Below are 21,201 nucleotides of genomic sequence, written 5' to 3'. Positions count from 1 at the left end.
TGGCCTCCATGGGTATTGGAGTGCTGTTGTGAGCCTACCCATCTCACATGGGGATTAGGGGAAGCATGATGCACATATCCATGTGAATCATGAGAGGTGGATTGATTGGGGTTTCCACTAGTAGCACCAAAATTGGTTACTAGAGGCACTGTATTCTGTCCCCCCAGATTGGGGGTGACACAGAATTAGCTATAGTTATAATTTGCCATTTAAAGACCACATTCTCCTTATAGTCCTTCATGTCCCTGTTATACTTCCTCTTTTTTTTGCTTTTTGTTCTGATTCCTCCTTAATCAATATAGTTTTTAATGCTTCTGATTTTTTGTATATAATCTGATTCATTTTTAAAGGGGACCGGTTTAGTTTTGATAACATTAATTTCTGAGTCTAACAGGGACAACTTCCTTAATTTTTTTGCTATAAAATTTTTTTTAAAGTTTACGCCTGCCTCATTGAAATACTTAAACCATTCAGCAATTTCACTGTCCTCTTTTTTGTGGATTTACTTACCATCTGAGGCTCCTGGGCACCATGTTTTCTTTTACATATTCCTCCAGGTATGCTATAACCCATCTGTTGTGAACCTCAGATATAGTTAAGTTCTTTAATCTTAAAAAACAACCAGATAGATAATCCCTGGGGTCTTCTTTGCCATCGAAGACCCCAGGGTGTCTGTAACAAGTTGAGATCTATATTCAAAAATATCCATTATAGATACACCAGCAGCAGATAAGGTATATCAAAAATTGTGAATAAGTGTAAAATAATATCCGCACTTAGTAAAAAATTAAACAAAAACAGCAGCTAAGCACTATAATCTGGGTGTTGAGCACTAATTTAAATGTGAAAATATAACGTGCAGAGCTAAAAATTAAATTCAAAATAATACATAAGTGAGTATAGCATGTAATAACTATAAAGTGCAAATGTAAAAGTAGCTGTAACTGATATACAATAATAATTTCATATGTGGCCAATATAATACAAAAATACACACATTATATTATAAAGTGCAATGGCATATAAAGGGCCAAATAATAAATCCCTCAGCAGTACAAATGTGAAAAAGTTCATTAGTAGCTGTAATTTAATGAAAAAGATCCAACGTGAGATATGGAGCCTGGATCAAATATTTGACCATGTGATGCCCATCACCACAGTGAGATAAAAGGCTTACCGGAAAGCCATCGACCACTCTTATTGAGGAGGGTCACAAAGCGCTTGTTGAATCAGAGATCCCATGGAAGGATGTCCAGATGTCCAGATGTCCTGAGCGTCTCTCACCAGAAGCCTCCACATACACCGGGCAAAGGTCAAACAAGATCAGATATCCCCAATCCCAGGAGGTGCAGGTATGCAAAGAAACAAAAAACTCCAATGGTGCAGTATTGCCTCTTTAAGGTATTTTTAATGATAAGTATTTGTAATACCATCATGACTCCATTTTGTGTAACCCTGCCATTTTGTATGAAGTCCCTTATTGTGTAAGTACAAACTTGTGTTAGAATGCTTACAGAGCATCCCCCTTCCCCTTATGTTTGTCACTATGGTCAAACCTGTTCCTCTGAATATATATCCTGTTTAGCCTTATGCGATCAGCTAAGATATGTGACTAATGACCTGACCAGTTGCCTTATCTAACCTCTGCTAGGTAAGTATCAAGCAACAAACTTGATTAACCCTAAACACGTCTACATTAAAATAACCACTCCCCCTCCTTTGTTCTATACTGAATATAAGCCAGATTCATGCTCAATAAAGACAGACATCTTTGGAATTCACTATCTGTTTCAGGTGTTTCATTTGGTGTCTCATGGTACCGGGGGTCACCGTGGTCTGCTGAAGTTAACCAGGGTGGTCGTCCAGAACCAGAATTCCTCTCAGTATTGCAGTGCTGCATACAAGTAATCTGACTGAAAAATGAGTCTCCATTACAAAACTAATAAAAAGGAATTCCTTAAAGTAAAAAGTCCACCAACGTGTGGAGGCGATTGCGCATGCACAGAGCATGTGGCATCCCGACGATCGTTTAGTCAGGTGTGACGTCATCAAGGGTATGCCCACATGTCTGCACCGACATTCTATATAGTTCATTGGCAAGACAAAGGAGCACTGCCATTGGTTAAGCCAAATGGCCCAAAAGCGCTCATTGGGTAAACCAGCCAGGCTTCACTTTATAAGCCCATTGAATAGTCTGAACGATCCATGCAGCAATGGCTCTAACCCAGGCCCACATTCCTCTGTTTTTCCCATGGAGGAGAATAAAGAGAAAATCTGATTGACGAAAGGGAGCCATAGCTTCCAGATATTGTTTCAGAGTGTACCCCATATCAAGAGGATGAACATTTAGGTTTTCTGTTGATGTAAAGGTGGGGAGCACAATTTATTGATTTTCATAGAAAATTGTGGTTACTTTAGGGTTCAACCCCAGCATGGGGATTAGCACCGCTCTGTCTGGGAAAAATGTTATAAAGAGCTCTTTTGAACCCAGATCCCTGATTTCAGATACTCTTATTGCTGAAGTGACGGCTACCAGAAAGGTGGTTTTGAGAGTAAGTTCTTTAATCGAGAGTGGTTTGCCAGGATCTGGTCCGAGCTGGGAGAGGAAATCCAGAACAAGAGGGAGATCCCACTTGGGGAACATTGGCTTCCTCTGGGGCGTAAGCCTGATAGCCCCCTTGAAGAATTGGTGAGCAAGGGAGTGTTTGGCTCATGATACTCCCTTGAATGCCGAGATGGTCAATACCTGTACCCGGAGAAAGCTGACTGATAGGGTCAGGTCTAGACCTGATTGCAGGAAGCTTACAATGTCCTGGACCACCTGGGCACTACATGGGTTGGACCTGTAAAACAGTTTATCCGTGAATCTGGCCATATTCGCTCATAGACCCTGTTGGTGCTCCTTCTTCTAGCATTCAGGAGGGTAGGTATAACTTCTTCCAGGCATCCTAGAGCTTTGTGCCTTCCCCTCTCAAGAACCAAGCCCTGAGGTGCAAGTGAGAAGGACAGGGGTGCAGGGTTGTGCCCTGAGACAGTAGGTCTGGCCGGAGTGGCAGGAGAACTGAGTCCCAATAACTGAGGAGCGTTAAGAGAGGAAACCATGGCCAGAAAGGGATTATTGCAACCACTTCCAGAGTCTCGGAACCTTGATTAGTGCTTGGCCAACTTGTTGTTGCATTGGAAGGTGAAAAAGTCGAGTTCTGGTAAACCGTCCAGGGTCAAGAGCCACCCGAACACCACTTTGTGGAAAGCCCACTCGTTGTTTATCCGAAATCGAGAAAGGAAATCTTCCTGAACATTCTGGGTCCCAGGTATGTAGACCGCTGAAATGTTGGACAAGTTCTTCTGAGCCCAGCTCATAATTGGCTCCACCTCCCATAGCAGGGACCCACTGCAGGTTCCACTCTGCCTCCGTCGTATTGTTCAATAGGCCACCGTCGTATTGTCCAACCTGAGCATCAGAGAAGATTTTACCATTAGATGACGAAATGCTAGTAGCGGCTGGAACGCGGCCCGGAGTTCCAGGATGTTGGACACTATCCCATGAGAAGGGGAGTTCCATTTACCCCGTGCTACTTCTGTCAGGCAATGAGAGCCCCAGCCCTTGTTTCTGGCATCTGATCTTATCATGACCCATGTGATGGGGATGATCAAGTGGCAATTGTAAACGTTTTCCCATTGTAGCCACCAAAGGAAGGACACCATCATAACCGGAGTAAGGTAGATGCACTGGCTCTTGGTGTCTGACCTCCATTGTTGGAGAAACCCCTTCTGGAAAGGTCGTATCCCCCACTGTGCCCACTTCACCATGGGAATTGTGGTTTCCATGGTGCTGATCACCTTCAGACACCAGAGACCAGAGAGATGGGATGAAGCAAGAGCTGAGCGAACTCTGTCTCAGACCACAGAAATCTTCTCTTCAGGCAAAGAGATGATACCCCTTACTGTGTAGAAGTGAGCCCCGAGAAACACAAGGGACTGTGGGGGTTCCAGGTGACATTTCTCTAGATATAGGAGCCATCCGAATTCTTGAAGGGTGGAGATGACCAGGCCTCTGTGTTCTAGAAGTTGATTTTTGTCTTGTGCCAGGAGAAGGAGGTCATCTAGTAAGGGATGAAGACAAATCCCCCTGACTCAGAGCAGAGATACGACAGCCAACAAGACTTTGAAGAAGACATGAGGCAATATTGTTAGACCAAAAGGGAGACAGGTGAATTGTAAGTGCAGCTGGCCTATAGCAAACCAAAGAAATTGCTGAAAATCTGCTGTTACCGGGACGTAGAAGTAAGTGTCTTTTAGATTGATCGACACTAACCACTAACCACTAACTCCTGGTTGGACCGACTGCTGGATCGTGTATAGAGATTCCATTTTGAATTTTTCTTTTCTGATGAAGTGGTTGAGATTGTTCAAATCTATGACCGTTCTCAATGTGCCATTCTTCTTCTGTACCATGAACAGAGGAGAATACATGCTTGTCGTCTGGAACAGGAATAGCCGCGCCTTGCTCCAATAAAGAGTTTATGTAGGCTAATAGGGTCTGCCTTTTTTCTTCTGAGGGTGTAAAGGACGTAGGGATAAATTTAAGATTGGGGTGCTGCTGAAGACCCAGGCGTGTCCTGAGGAGACTGTTCTGATGGTGTGGAAGTCCTGGATTGAGGCCGCCTAGACATGCTGAAAGCGTAGAAGGCGAGCCCCCACCTGGCATGCCTTTGTGGATTCTCGGTTGCTGGTAGAACTGCCTTTAGCTGGTTTCTTGAATGAAGGCTGCCTAGCTTTCCAGGATCTTGTAAACTATCAGCTAGTCTTTTAGCTGTGTGCCTCTCTGGCCCGTTCAGTATTCTGTCTCCTCTGAAAGGCCCGTCTCTGGCTCTGTAAGCGTGGATCCTGAGGGAGGAACCTCGACTTTCCACCCATGGCCCGGGTTATGACGCTATTTAGTTTGTTGCCAAAGAGGGAGGTGTCCTCAAAGGGAATACAGCACCAAACCTGCTTGGATGCTGAATCAGCCAACTATGGCCGGAGCCATAAGGCACACCGGGCAGTGACCGCCGACAGCATAACCCGAGCCACCAGGAAGATTACATCAATGGAAGCCTCCCCCAGAAAGGATAGGCGAGCTTCTGGCCACATCACTGGAGATGCCTCTGAGAGTCTCATTGATGCTGTCTGACCAGGTTTCCATGGCTTTAGACACTGCAGCTAAGGCTAGGGCTGGCTTGCAGTCCATGCCTGCCGTTAGATAGATCAGCTTCTGATCAGAATCTATCCGTCTTTCCAAGGGTTCTTTAAAGGAGACCATGTCTTCCAGAGGAAGGGTCACATATCTGACCAGCCTCATCAACGTTGAATCCACCAAGGGTGCTGAGTCCAGATGTTTGACTTCTGCCTCCTTGAAGGGATAAAGTTTTAGTATTTTAGGTTGCATGGAACTCTTTTTTTCCACTTTGCCCCATTTGTCAGAGATGATATTGCCCAATTCAGTGAGAAAGGGAAAATATTGATGCTCCTTACTGAGCTGCTTGAAGAATTTCCTCTGCTTAGGGGGGAAGTTACTGGATCCTCCTAGTCCAGGGAGGGAACCAGGGCGTACTTGAAGCCCATCCCGGGGTCTGAGGGGGCAGCAGATGGGCGGCTTGGCTGGGAAACTTCTCTCCCATTTGTGAGCATAGTGGCTCTGGTGGAGGGTCATGACCAGTTTGACTAGGGACTGATGGGCCTCCCTCTCCTGCAAGGATTCTTTCATGACCCGTTTGACTAGGGACTCTAGGTGCTGGTCTGCACCCTCCCTCTCGTCTGCTGCTTTGGAGTAATAGTGGTCACAGAGGGATCTGCCAGCAGGGACCCGGGCCCTACACCCCCAGCAAGATTTCTCAGTCCCCCTGCTGGGGTAAGATGAGAGGGGGTTCTCTTCACTGTGGTTTCTAGAACTAGAGGGAGATCCGCTGTGCCTGGACCTGGAGGAGTGCCGGTGGTGTGATTTTGAAGACCCGCTCCTTTTGTGGGAACTGTGCTGTAGATCAGACCTGGAAGGGCTGTGGAAGAAAGAAGAAGGAGAAAAGAGAAAGGGGAACTTTAAATTTGGTGCCACTATCCCCACTCTCCTCCCCCCCTGGCAGACAAAAATAAGGATAGTCCACCAATGCATACCTGCTGCGAGAGGGCTGGCCACCAGGAGGCAGTAAAGGATCCATGATCTGCAGAATAGGCTACTGTAGGAAGACGGAACAGGTCAGCTTCCAGACAGGGCCCTTCCATTCCCACACAGAGCAAGCACTTACCTGGGGGAGCTGCTCCAGAAGCCTGGGTAGTTTCCGCATTTGCCTGTAATCATTCCCAAGGCTTTGCAGTTCTCCCCAGGACTTAAAAGCTGCACCTCATGATGTCACTGCCGGCTCTGGGTCGGGGAATTCAGGCGCATGCAGGAACCACGACTCACTTTCATTCTGAGTCTGTGCATGCGCAGAGCAGACGCTGGGACCAGGAAGAGAGAGAGCGCCATCTTAAACACAGGAGGGACCAGCTACCATGCCCACAGGGGATCTGACACCTGTTGTGAATTCATGAAGAAATACATTTTATATTTACTGGCAGAAATATGAGAGTTGCTTAGGCCTCAAAAAGTAGATGAACTGTGATCTTGCAATCATTTGAACTGTTCCCCTCTTGGAACCATTTAATGCAAAATAGGTGAACTCACACACTTTACAAAGCTTAATGCATCAACCATCTCTTAAAGTTTTACAAGCCTGTTTTGAGACAGAAACTGAATGGAACAATGGTAGTTCACAATTACAAAACAAGGAGATATTTACATGGTTTTAATGGATAAACAAAACTACCCTTACAACCATATGAAACAATTTTATACAGACTGTTATCACATAGAAATTACCTCACCTGGCCTAAACCTATTGTGTTCGAGTGAGGAACTGTTTAACTAGCTAACACCTTGGCCAACAAAATCTATTGTGTGAATTTTAGGAACTATTTGGACAAACTGAGCTAAACTATCTAAACATCCCTTGAACTAAGGTCAATTCAACACACGGTGGGAAAGATTTGAAGTTTGTGCAAGTCAAAAATATTTTAAAAGTACCTATATGGTTATATAAGTCATTTCAAATAATGTATGATAATGTAAGTCACAGAGACATATGATAATTTTAGTATTTGTGGACCCAACAACTTTGGTATAAAGAAAATATATATGAAAGAGTGATTTTATAAGTAGAAGTGTTTTAAGAAACTAATTAGTTTTATGAAAAACATATGATTATGATTATAACTATATAAGACTGTAGCCTATGTTTAGATAAACAAATATTCATTTGAGGTACCAGAGTTATACAGGTATCCATATAGATAATCATTTTTAGGTAGTATTGATTAGTATATATAACAACATGTGTCTTTCATAGATAGACCAGTTTTTATAGATATACATTTATAGAGATACATATATATAACCAAGTTATGTAATGGTGACTAATCAAACTTATACTGAGTGTATTTTACATTAGACCGATTACCAGAATATTTAAAGGTATATACTCTTCTCAACAATATACACATGAAAATAGAACACTATTCTTTTTTTTTCACAATCAAAGGTTTATTAAAGCTTGTGATGTTACAATTAACTGCATACAATACAGTTTAGAAAGCAAAACAATTATCTATACTTAAAGGAGTTACATATAGTATCTGATGCTTGCATGTGAAATTTCGTCATGTAGCTGAGTAAGTAACTTTTGGGGTTCATGAATATATTTATAAACTTTTTTTTTTTTTTCAGGGAAAGAAATGATTGAGGTATAGATGGAGGGGGGGGGGGGGTAGGGGAAAAAAAAAAAAAGGAAAAAGGGGGACAGAAGATGGGAAGGGGGTGGGGGGGGGGGGTAGGAAGGGAAGAAGGAGGGTAGGGAGAAAGGGGCAGAAAAAGGAGTACAATAGAAAATAATAATAATAATAATCTCACATTAGTGAAAGGCTGCATTTGAAAATTGTTACAGTTAAGTACATAAGTTAATATAATCATTAACCAACATTAAAGGAAGGCTTAGGTAGTGTTAGATCATAAGGTGGCAAAGAGCAATCTTATATTGGAGCAGCAGTCTGTTTCTTAAGAGGTATTAGTTAGTGATGGAATTAAAAACAGAAGAGTGGACAAATAATAATCATGGTTGCCAGGTGTGATTGAAATTCGTGCTGATTTCTTTCTTCATAGCGGCGATCTCCTCCATCTTGTATATATAGTTTATTCTTTCTAACCAATCTTTAATATTTGGGATGTGTGTGGTCTTCCAATGGAGGGGTATAAGTGTTTTAGCAGCTAGTAGTAGATGCGTAGAAAGGGATTTTTTGTATCTGCTTATGGAGAGTTCATTTACGTTTATTAGGCAAGTGGCAGCATTAAATTCAATTTTAGAATCTGTAATGAGTTTAGTCCATTTTATTACTGTTTCCCAGAAAACATGTAGTGGTGGGCATTCCCACCATATGTGTAGAAAGTTACCAACATCTGCCCCGCAACGCCAACAGGTGTCTGAGGTTGTAGGGGACCACCTCCTGGCCCTATGTGGTGTGATATACCACTGGGTGAGTATTTTGTAAGAGATCTCCTGATATTTTGTGCTTAAAGAGCATTTATGAGTCATTATACAGGCATTCTCCCATTGTTTAGAGGAAATCTTAGTTTTTAGACTTTACTTTTTCCCACTTTTCTTTATGTTTTAAGTCATCTGAGTGCTGTTTTTTATTTAACAAACAGTAAGCTAGAGAAGTGGTATTAGTTACTGGTGATCTTTTAAAGCATAGTTCTTCTAGAGGGAGTAATGGTAAGCTGTAAAACGCTCTGTGTTTGCTATTTAACAGGAAGCTTTTGAGTTGCATATAAAGCCATAAGCCAGGAGGTGATCCTTCCCACTCTGTTTTGAGTATGTCTAGGGGTTTGATCTTAGAGTTTACCAGGCATTGGGAGGCTGTGCGGGTCAGCATGTTCTTCAGGTGTAGACCTGGAATAAAGTCAGGGTTATTGGTTACAGGAGTCAGTGGACCAGGGATTGAGGCTAAGTTATGAGTACGAGCTACCTTATGCCACACTTCAAGTGTGTTTGCGATTAGGGGATGCTTTATAGTCTTATCCGTTTTAGAATGTATGGACCATGGATAAAAGGTTAGGTTGAAGGGGCTTAGAGCTTGTTCTAGTTGGATCCAGTCTTTATTTAAGCTATGGCAGTGCCAGTCAATGATTCTCGTGATGAGAGATGCTTGATGGTATTTTTTAAAATTTGGGAGTCCTATTCCCCCTTTATGCTTGGGTAGTGATAGTAAATTGAGATTTATTCTGGGTTTTCTATCAGCCCAAAGAAAGCGTCTTTGTGTTCTGAGAAGGTTGGTAAAGAAGGTTTCGGGGATTTTGATGGGGAGTGTGTTGAAAAGATAAAGTAATCTCGGTAGAATTGTCATTTTTAGAATTGAAGCTCTGCCGAACCAAGAGAAAGATTTGGTTGACCATTTTTGAAGGTCTTTATTCAATGTGGTGAGAAGGGGTTTGTAATTATAAGAATATAGCGAGTCTATATTGCTGGTTAGATTTATCCCTAGATATTTCAAGGTATTTTGTTCTCATTTATAATTATGATTGTCTTTCATTAAATTGAGTTGGTCTATTGGCAAATTAATGTTCAGTGCCTCAGACTTGGATTTGTTAATTTTGAAGTTGGAGATAAAGCCGAAGATTTTGAAGTGTTTCTCAAGGTTTGGAATAGAGATATGTGGTTGTGTCAAGAAAAATAAGAGATCATGCGCATAGGTGGCAATTTTATATTCTTTGTCTCCTACTCTGAAACCTTTGATGTCCGTAGATAATTTGATTGTTCTTATTAGGGGTTCTAAAGAAATGATAAATAGAAGGGGTGAAAGAGGGCAGCCTTGACGAGTCCCGTTTCGTATTTTAATTGGGTCAGAGAGAATATTGTTGACTTTGATTTTAGCTTGGGGATTTCGATAGAGTGCTGAGATCCAAGATAGCATACTTTCGTTTAGTCCAATATGGGAGCAAGTAGACATCATATAGTCCCATGAGACTCTATTGAAAGCCTTCTCGGCATCTGTAGAGAGAAGGAGTCCTTTTATCTTAGAGTTGTGAGCATGGTGAATTAAGTTAAGTGCTTTGGTTGTATTGTCACGTGCCTCTCTGCCTGGCATGAAACCTACTTGTTCTGGGCCTATGATCTTTGAGAGGAGGGGTTTCAGTCTATTTGCCAGTATTTTGGCTAAGATTTTTAAATCTATATTTAGTAAAGAAATAGGTCTGTAGTTGGCGCAGTCTGTGTGGTCTTTGTCAGGTTTGGGGATTACTGCGATATGGGCCATGAGGAACGAATCGTGGTCGTGATTGTGTTTTGCCAGGTAATTGAAAGCTGAGATAAGGGGTTTAATTAGAGCTTCAGTGTATGTTTTGTAATATTGTGAGGTAAAGCCGTCTGGGCCTGGGCTTTTCCCTGTCTTAAGATCTTTAATAGCTTCTAGTAATTCATTTGTGGAGATAGGTTCCTCTAGTTTGTTTATGTCAACTTGGGGAAGTAAGGGTATTTTGCTGTTTTTCAAAAATTGATTTATCATTTCTTGTTTCGTCAAGGTTAGATGTGGGGGTTTATGTGTTTCAGGGAGGTTGTATAATTTTGAGTAAAATTTATGGAACAGGTCCGCAATATCAGTAGGTTTATGTCTAAGTATTCCGTCTTTGTCTCGTATGGCATGTACTTTTCCGGCTTGTGTCAAATCTTTGAGAGCTTTGGCTAGTATTTTCCCACTTTTGTCCCCATATTCAAAAAATATGCTTTTTTTGAAGAAAAGTGCTTTTTTAGTCTTCAGGTCTAGTAATGATTTTAGGGAGTTCCTACAACGGATCAATTCCTCCTCTGTTGAGATTAAGAGGGATTGTTTGTGAAGAGTTTCTAATTTTGCTATTTGTGAGGTCAGTTTGGAAATTTCCTTTTCTTTCTCTCTTTTTAATCTAGACCCCCATTTCATTAGATGACCTCTTATAACGCTTTTGTGAGCGTCCCAATTAGTCAAAGGGTTGGTATCTGTATCTAGGTTATTCCTAAAATAATCAGTCAAAGTGTCCTGTATTTCGTCTTTCACTCGTTGGTCAGTTAGAAGTGATGCATTGAGTCTCCAATTAAAGGTCGTTTGTTGGGGTGAGTCAAGTCGCATAGATATAGCCGTGGGGCATGGTCTGAGAGAGCGACTATGCCTATCTCTGCTGCTTCTAGTTTGTTTAGATCTCTCTGTGAAACGAAAATTAAGTCAATACGGGAGTATCGTTTGTGTGGGTTTGAGAAAAAGGTGTAGTCTCTCATTCGTGTGGGTGAGTCTCCAAGTGTCTACTAGTGATAAGGAGTTTAAGAGTTGTTTAAGGCGTCTGAGGATTCTGTATGTTAGGATGGTGTGACCTGTTGATGTGTCTTTTTGGGGGGAGAGGGGTACATTGAAGTCTCCACCCAATATTATACATCCCTCAGCAAACCATTTTAGTTCGTCTATGATTTTACGACAAAATGGGATGTGGGTAGAGTTTGGGAAATATACGTTAGCTAATGTGACGGGTGATCCTGCCCATTCTCCTTTAAGGAAAAGATAGCGTCCTTCTGGATCTACAAGTTTTTGTTGCATTTTGAAGGGGGAGTTTTTGTTAATGAGGATTGATACTCCTTTTGTTTTGGCTAAAGGGTTAGTGGCGTGGTACATTTCTGTGAATATGTTGTCTGTAAATTTGGGTATATGTTTGCTTTTAAAATGTGTTTCTTGTAAAAACACTATTGACGGCATAGTTTTTTTCAATTCTTTGAGCATTTTTGTTCTTTTTTCGGGTATGTTCAGGCCGTTGACATTGTGGGAAATTAAAGTTGGTGCTGACATGGACATTCATTGTACTGTTCATTTAAGCACAAGAGAATCCATTTTGTTCTCACTGTTGAAATGTGTTCTGTAACCTTCACCTAACACACAGACACTTCTCCTACTAAACGCTCTCTACTCCCCCCTCCCTTTTCAAGGCTTTACTTTTGCAATTGTTCTATTCGCTAGTTTTTAATACTATATTTCTATTTGTTAGCTTTTAATAACATATTGCTATTTGTTAGTTTTTAATAACATCTCACACCACCCCTTTCTTATCTATGTATAAAATAACATGTAATAATACATTTTTCTCTGAACGGACATTTTAAACACAGTGATTGAGTCCTGTGAATCTGTTCCTGCAGCTGCAGTATTAACTTTGTTTTAGAGTCCCAATCAGAAATCAGTCATATCAGTCTTGGCGAGCCATAACAGGAGTTTGGCAGAATCTCCAGAAGGAACCGCGCTTCGATCGGGATCATCGGGAAACGCAGACCTCAAATGCCGGCTAGGTAAGCTGCCCTTAAGCTTGCTATATTTCTGCCTTTTCCTATGTATCCTATCTGTCGGTTCTCAAGGAAACCAGACCACTCTCGGACCTTTCTGGTTGGGTAACGTGTGTGTGTGAATGTCTTTGTGTCCCCCTTCACGGGTTGGACTGTGTGTGGATAGGGAAAATCCTCTGCAGTTCCCTGCGTTGACTCCTTGTTGGCGACCTGGGTCAGAGGCGCATGGTAGGGTCAGATAAAACTCACAGAGAAGAGAAGAGACGAGGAGGGTCTCTTAATGAGTGTTTTGTCTATTGTCATAAACCCCTTCCACGTAGATAAGTGGAGACTATTCTTGTAAATCTGCAGATTTGCTGTACTATTTGTTTTAGAGGCAAGAGGGTATAGGCACAAGTAGAGAAGAGAGAAGACTGGCCAGTCATTATGGGCATTAAATTAATTAAGGGAATGAAGGGAGAGAGGCCTTCAGAAAATGCCCAGAGCAAGATGAGCGCTAGAGAATATATGAACCGAAGGTACGGTTCTGCCTATACTGAGCCCCTAGATAAATGGGTAGAATGGACAAAGGGAACAGCTAAACCTTTAAAATCTGAAGGGACTTTTGATTTAAAAGTATGGCAAACTTTTCTGCACGATTATGGCCCACTACTGTGCAGTGAAGGAACGTGGAGAATAGCTTGCACATGGGAGACAGAAGCTAAAGTAGCAAATCAAACTGGCTTGACGGAGATATTTAATAAAAGTACTGCCCAAATTTACTACGTTTGGCCAGAAGACTCTGTAGAGGAGGACCCCCCACCTTATGTGGCTGCCAGTTTGGCTTTAAGGGGTCCACGCACAAAAGCAAAAGAATTAGATTACATGGAACACACAAAAGATGAGCTATGCAATATAGTAGAGAGCAGAGGTTTAACAGCCCCATATCAACCTACAAAGAGGGATTTGGCTTGTATCCTAGAAACAGATGATTGGCATAAATCAAAAGGCACATATGCAAACCTAGATCTCTCTGAACTTAAGGCTTTGGACAGAGAAAGAGAGATAGAGTCTGAACTTCCAGAGCAAACCATAATTTCCAAATTGTGGCAGCAAGATGAAGAGAGAAGGAAGGGAGATGCCAGCCCTTCTGCCCCTGGCATAGAGAAATCTGTTGCAGTTTATCCTGTCAGAACCCAATTAGTTTTTGAAGGTGATGCTGTTGACAGTAAGTCTCAAATTAAATGGCATGTACCTTTTAGTCCCCAAGATATGAGAGCCATATTAGAGGGATTGGGAGATCCTAGAAAGAATCCAATTGGGTTTGCAAACAAACTTAGTGCTGCACAGGAAGCATATGAGGCTTCTGCTACTGACATTCATCAGCTTCTTATTAAAGCAGTGGGAAGCAACATGTCTGGCTATATACTTAAAGAATGTGGTGTAGACGTCAAAAATCTAGGTAAGATGGTTAGTGGACAGGAGGTTTGTGAGAAATTGAAGGAAAGATTGCCCCAAATATATGGACAAACCAGACATGCTGAATTTATGAATGCTAAGCAAGGGAAAGAGGAAGCAGCAGGGGCTAATTGGAGGCGGTTAAGTGATATGGCTGAGGAAGCAGGCATTAAAATAGAGGAAGAGAAGGCGGGAGAAACTGCAAGTCCATCTACACAACTGGTGAAACAAAGGTTTCTTGATGGTTTAATACCCCAGTTGAAAGAAAAGTTGTTCACAGCAAGGCCTGAGGCAGGCAATATGTCTATTCGAGACGTCCTGCCTATCCTGTTGTCCATAGAAAACAGGATTAACCAAAAAGACAGCAAACCCAAGGTAATGTACATGGGGAAGCAGAGAGGAAAAGGAAGAGGAAGAGGCAAAGGCAATTTCAGAAATCATGGCAATCGGGGACCAATTATATGCTACAATTGTGATGGGGAAGGACACATAGCCAAATTCTGCCATCTTCCTGACCGTAGACTAGGAAAGAGCTTAGAGGCCCCTCATGCTGATCCCAGTTCTCTGCCAAAAGCAGTGGATCAGGCATAGGAAAATGGCATGCCAGTATCAATCATGTTAAATAGGGGAGACAATGGTCCCGAGGCCAGAGTAAAAGTATTTTTACAAGAACTCCCCTATCCTGGAGGAGAAACAGAATTAACCTGTTTAATTGATACTGGTGCAAGCCGAAGTGTTTTTAATATAGAGGACTTACCTCCAGGATTATTATCTACAAATGTTATCTCTGGTGTTGGCCTAACCGGGACCTCTACTGATTTGGTTGAGTCCAAGCCACTTAAACTCAGGCTAGGACAGCAAACAGAAATTGTCACAAAAGTGTTAGTTTCAGACACAGTTCCTACCAATCTTTTGGGAGCTGACATTTTGAACCAAATTTTAGCAAACATAGACTACACTCCTACAGGAGTCCAAGTGGTCAGTAGTCTATCAGGAGAAGTTTTAAATTCTGCCTGTGGAGTATTTTTAATCCAAGACTCCACTCTGCCATTTCCACCAGAATTGAAAGTGATTCCCACTGAATTATGGGCCACCAGTAAATATGATGTAGGTCTGCTGGATTGCACCCCAGTCATGATAAAAATTAAACCAGGAGCCCATCTCCCACAGATTAAACAGTACCCACTGAGTATTGCTCAATCTGAGGGGATAAAGGATCAAATCACTCAACTGAAAGCAGCAGGGGTTGTTGTACCAATTAAGTCCCAGGTCAATACACCCCTGTTCCCAATTGCAAAGAAGCCAGACAAGAAGGGTGGGCAGGTGACATATCGCATGGTGCATGATTTGAGAGCCATTAACAATATAATAGAGGCAGATACCCCGATCGTGCCCAACCCCCGCACTTTACTAAGTGGAATACCTGCCTCCAGCACCTGCTTTACAGTGATTGATCTTGCAAATGCTTTCTTTTCAATGCCCCTGCACCCAGATTGCTGGCACCTTTTTTCATTTACCCATGATGCCCAAAAGTTAGCATGGACAAGATTGCCCCAAGGCTGTGTGAGTAGCCCCTCTGAATATAATACTGCGTTAAAGCAAGTATTGGACCAATGGTCCCCCTCACACCCAAACACAGTTTTGCTTCAGTACATAGACGATTTGCTTATTTGTTCTGATACAAAGGACATTTGTAGCAGAGAAACAGTAAGCCTTCTCCTGTTTCTCTATAACAGTAACAACAAAGTTAGCAAAGATAAGTTACAATACTGCCAAGAGAAAGTGATCTTCCTGGGTCACTGCATTTCACATGGAGTCCGTCACCTAACCCCAGATCGAGTTAAAACTCTACAAAACTTTTAAAAGCCAAGAAATGTCCGGCAACTACGTGCCTTTCTGGGGTTAGTGGGATATTGTAGGGACTGGATTCCAAATGCATCAGAACTTATGGCTCCTCTATATGAGGCTACCACTAGAAACCCTTTCAAACTCACATGGGACAATGAATTGCAGATGAAGGAGCTTATTAAAATTTTGTCTGAAGCTCCCGCCATTGGACTTCCTGACTATACTAAGACTTTCTCGTTGTTCTGTCATGAAGTCAATGGATTTGCTGCAGGTGTACTCACCCAGCTACATGGAGACAAACAGAGGCCTGTGATGTATGTATCAGCCTCATTAGACCCTGTCATCAAAGGCTCCCCCAGTTGTATGCGAGCCATAGCAGCCTGCATTTTGCTGCTAGACAAAGTAACGGAGCTTGTACTAGATTCTGCTCTGATCCTGTATGTGCCACATGCAGTACAGGAAATCATGAATCAAGTAAATATTAGACATGTGTCTGCCAGTAGATTTGACAAGTACCAGTCTGCTCTTTTTGCTCCATCGAATTTAACAATCAAACGATGTGTTACTTTAAATCCGGCTACTCTTCTTCCTATAATTGATGAGGAAGATGCAACAAATGGTACTGATGTAGAACCTGAGAGTTTTTCTCATGATTGTATGGCTCTTATGGAGGTAGAAAGGGCCTCTGTCACACCAGCAAAAGATGAGCCCTTATCAGATTGTGACACACACTTATTCGTAGATGGTTCCAGATTTTACACTGATGATGGTCAGCCACACACAGGGTTTGCTGTAACCACTACAGACACCATTTTACATCAGGAAGCATTGAAACCCCAGATGTCAGCACAGGAAGCGGAGTTGTATGCTGTAGTCAAAGCATGTCATCTCCTAGAGAATCAAAGGGGAAATGTTTACACTGACAGCAGATATGCATTTGGAATAGCCCACGATTTTGGGCCTATCTGGAAAGCACAGCACTTTTTGACTAGTGCAGGGAAGCCAGTGAGACATGCAAAACTCATAGAGCGGCTATTTGAGGCCTTTCAGAAACCAGCAGAAGTTGCCATCTTGAAGGTAAAAGGGCATGCAAGGGGAAGTGACATGACAGCCAGAGGAAATGCTTTAGCGGACCAAGCGGCAAAGGATGCTGCCCTTATGGCATTTGGAGTCACATCCACTGTAGGGGTCACCCAGGTAGCGGGGACAGTTTCCCCTCATCAAGAGCAGTGGGATGTAGAAACTCTAATTCAGTTGCAGAACCAGGCCCCTGATGAAGAGAAGGATAAGTGGATCAAATGTAATGCTACCCAAAATCAGCAGGGCCTGTGGAGCGCTGACAACAGGTGGTGTCTACCCAGGAGTTTGCACCCAGTTTTAGCACAGCTGGCACATGGCGTCAGTCATCTTTCTAAGGGCGCGATGGTGGCACTTACTGACTGCTATTGGATAGCACCTGGATTTAGTGCATTTGCAGCCAGGTTTTGTGCTTCATGTCTCACTTGTGCTCTGTACAATGCAGGGAGGCCTGTTCATGTTCCCCAAAGGCATTCTCCAAAGCCAGATTTCCCTTTCCAAAGAATTCAAATAGACTACATTCAAATGCCCAGAATAGGCACCTATGAGTTTGCTTTAGTGTGTGTTGACATGTTTTCAGGTTGGCCCGAGAGCTGGCCAGTAGCCAAAGCAAATTCAAAAACAACAGCAAAGAAAATTTTGAATGAAATAGTTTGTAGATATGGAGTTCCTGAAACTATTGAGAGTGACAGAGGAACCCATTTTACTGGGGAAGTAATGAAAGAGGTAATGGAAGCACTTCACATACAGCAAGCTTTCCATACACCTTATCATCCACAAAGTAGTGGTAAAGTTGAGAGACTTAATGGAATTTTGAAAAACAGATGTGCAAAAATTAAAGCAGATACAGGAAAAGGATGGGTGGAAGCTTTGCCATTAGCCCTATATTCTGTACGAACTACCCCTAAACAACCACATGGGCTGTCCCCCTATGAGATTTTATTTGGAGGGTCACCCAAAACAGGGCTATATTTTCCCCAACAGTTGCAGGCTTCTCACTCTAATCTGTTAGAATATGTTCAGATTTTGCAAAGAGCATTGAATAAAATACATGAAGGTGTTTATAAATCTATCCCCGACCCAGATTCTGTTTCAGGTATTCACAGAATCCAACCAGGTGACTGGCTGGTGGTCAAGCGACTCGTCAGAAAGCCACTAGAACCAAAATTTGACGGACCACATTTGGTGCTTTTGACAACCAGTTCTGCTGTCAAGTTGGAAGGAAAGCCCACCTGGATTCACGCCAGTCACTGCAAGAAAATCCTGAAGTGATGATATCCTTTGAAAAAAAGATGATGTTTCTTTTCTTTTTGTTGTTTATGAGAACTGAGACATGGAAAAATAACCCTTTCATCCAAATGTTAAAATTGTATGCAACCCATAGCAACGCTAGTAACTGCTGGGTGTGTTCTCATTTACATCCCCAAACAGGAACAATACCCATGATAGCAATGCCTCTCAATTTCACTGATCTAAACAGGACCAGAATAAATGGCTCATACATAGTCTCCACAGCTAATGAGCACAGATCAGTAACTTTGATGGTTTCGAAACAGATAAACACTCCACAGATTTGTTTAAACATCACATGCCCGTTTAACACTAAATATAGACAGTTGGGCAATTCAGATTGCAGCGGAGCAAAAATTACAGTTTATGGAGGAAACTATGGTCAATATTATTATATCCCAGATCCAGAACTAAATAGAACCCTTTATAGTACAAATTGCTCACAGTTTCCAATATGTGAAAATATCGGTTTCCTGAGATTCCATGTTATTGCTTCCAGTTTTTTAGGAGCAGGCATACCATCCATACGTAGAGGGTTATATTATATATGTGGAAATAAAGCTTACGCCTGGCTTCCTACTAATGTTACAGGTACATGTTATATTGGGAAGTTAGTACCTGCTTTGGCTGTTCGCAAAGATACAGTGCGACCAGATCAAAGTCCAGAATACCCTTTAGTGTTCAAAAGAGAGCTGTTCACTGAAGGTGACATGGCATGGTCATGGTTCCCTTCCTGGACAGGATGGGGAATTGAAGCAATGAAAAGACTAAATAATGACACTAGAATTGTAGATGAGATTATTAACCTTACTACCACTGATATAGGTTTATTAAATGAAGAAGTGGCTCAGCTTAAAAAAGTAGTATTAGAGCACAGATTAACGCTAAATCATCTCACTGCAGCTCAAGGTGGGATGTGTAAGATATTTCGCACTGACTGTTGTATATACATTTCTTATAATGAGGACATTATTAAAGGGCATCTTGCTAAGATAAGAGAACTACAGAATAAGGCCAGAGATATTGCTAAAGATGGATGGAACCCCTTTCAGGGTTTAGGAGGTTTTGGTGATTTTTTTATATGGCATAGCAACATGGTTACAGAAACTAGGCGCTTACATTGTGATGTTCCTATTTCTCATGTTTGTTATTTACTTCCTCATCAGGCTATGCCTCTGTGTGACTACCCGCTGTATCAACAAATGTACCACCAGCCCTGATGAACCCATTATTGTGAGAAAGCTAGGAGAGAGCTGAACAGGAAGCCGTCTCTCTGCGCCAATGTAACAGGAGTTACCAGCAATCGGCTGAACGTAACGCGGAGAAGAATGGTGTCAAATAAACAAAAGGGGGGAAATGACATGGACATTCATTGTACTGTTCATTTAAGCACAAGAGAATCCATTTTGTTCTCACTGTTGAAATGTGTTCTGTAACCTTCACCTAACACACAGACACTTCTCCTACTAAACGCTCTCTACTCCCCCCTCCCTTTTCAAGGCTTTACTTTTGCAATTGTTCTATTCGCTAGTTTTTAATAATATATTTCTATTTGTTAGCTTTTAATAACATATTGCTATTTTTTAGTTTTTAATAACATCTCACACCACCCCTTTCTTATCTATGTATAAAATAACATGTAATAATACATTTTTCTCTGAACGGACATTTTAAACACAGTGATTGAGTCCTGTGAATCTGTTCCTGCAGCTGCAGTATTAACTTAGTTTTAGAGTCCCAATCAGAAATCAGTCATATCAGTGCTTTTCCCAAGAATTTATATGCCATAATGTAAGTTGTTAGGAAATTTAGGTGTATATGTTGAGTCTAGTGGTTTTTGTCTAATAGTTATTATTATATGAGATGTTCTGGTCTCTTTTGGTGTACTCCAGGGGAGAAAAGGGGGGACAAGGGAGGTAGGATAAGTTGGGGTGGGTTGAAAAAGGGGTGGTTGAGTGTGTGCTCTAATCTCACCTAGAGAGTGAGGAGCTAGTTAGTGACCTAGATATAATAGGTACTACTATGTACTCTGGGGGGAAAGTGGGAGGCGCGTTAGTGTCGTTATACATTGTTTGTTATGTTTGTGAGTTTGGTAACTGGGTCTGTCTCGCAGGACACTGCAAGACCCGGGTATGTTAAAAAGATAGTGTGAGAGGTGAGTTTTAGGCCGCTTATTATCATGTAGAAATATCGCCGACCGCAAACCGGTCAGCCACTAAGGGCGACAACCTGCTTAAATGTTAAAGAAGAGAATATAAGACAGATACCTGTAAATATGGAAAAAACATGCCGTTCATCCCGTCTGTTACATACATTTAGTGATGTTCTGCATAGGATGGAAAAGGCGGTTAACATGTAAAACATTTGAAAAAGAAAAGAATAAAAAGAGAGAAATCAAAACCTTTCAAACCAACTAACAGTTAACATCGTGATACCTTAACCCCGAGTTTAGCAAGGTATTCTCTGTTCTAGTCTAGTATAATCTAATAACTTGAAGTGAGTTGGATGATCTAATCTATTCTTATGTTTAAGTATGTCTCAGGATCAGAAACTCAAAAAGTACTGTATAAAGCTTAGAACTTTTGTATTAGTATTCTATGGTTCAAGTTCAAACAAGCTATATGGAGTTATGTCTGATTCTGCGACCTGGTGGAAAATGAAGGATCTGTAAGCAGATTCACTTGGAAGCTTCCTCTCTAACGCTTAAGAAAGGGTAAGTCCAGGCATGCGAGGTCTCATATTATCCGAAGTCCTTTCAGTCTGGTGGTATTTGAAGTTCCTACAGTGAAAGGGTAGGGTGTTGCAAATTGGCAAGCATCAGCCGTATATCTGTGTATTCACTGTATGGCTAGAGATGTCACAAGTGGGCCGAATACTTAAACTTCTAGCTATGGTTCATAGTCTCATGGTAAATGTTGAGTGTATTTCACCCTTGTTTCTGGATACAGAGTTAAACCCGACTGAAGAAGCCTGTTCAGTCGGTAACAGTTTCTTGGTTTTAAGAATTTATTTTTTGTAGGCATTTATAGCTTCTGTGAAAGAAAAGTTATTAAGTGTGGATTAATATTGAGAGTCTGGTTGTCATCCAGGTAAATTCCCATATGGGATGTATTCTTCAGTGGAAGCGGTT

At 41.8% G+C, this 21,201-nt stretch overlaps 1 long non-coding RNA gene across 1 annotated transcript in view; it reads left to right on the top strand.

Annotated features, from left to right (window-relative positions):
* Positions 1-19,750, top strand: part of LOC141145960 (uncharacterized) — a 424,232-nt gene extending 404,482 nt beyond the window's left edge. The window contains exon 2 of the long non-coding RNA XR_012244708.1: positions 19,238-19,750. This is a non-coding gene — a long non-coding RNA (uncharacterized lncRNA). The remainder of the gene's footprint in view (positions 1-19,237) is intronic.
* Positions 19,751-21,201: the final 1,451 nt, after the last annotated feature.

Source organism: Aquarana catesbeiana, linkage group LG05 (assembly GCF_042186555.1).
Source record: "Aquarana catesbeiana isolate 2022-GZ linkage group LG05, ASM4218655v1, whole genome shotgun sequence".
In the NCBI taxonomy this organism is placed as follows: domain Eukaryota; kingdom Metazoa; phylum Chordata; class Amphibia; order Anura; family Ranidae; genus Aquarana; species Aquarana catesbeiana.
This window is presented reverse-complemented; position numbering and strand designations above follow the sequence as displayed.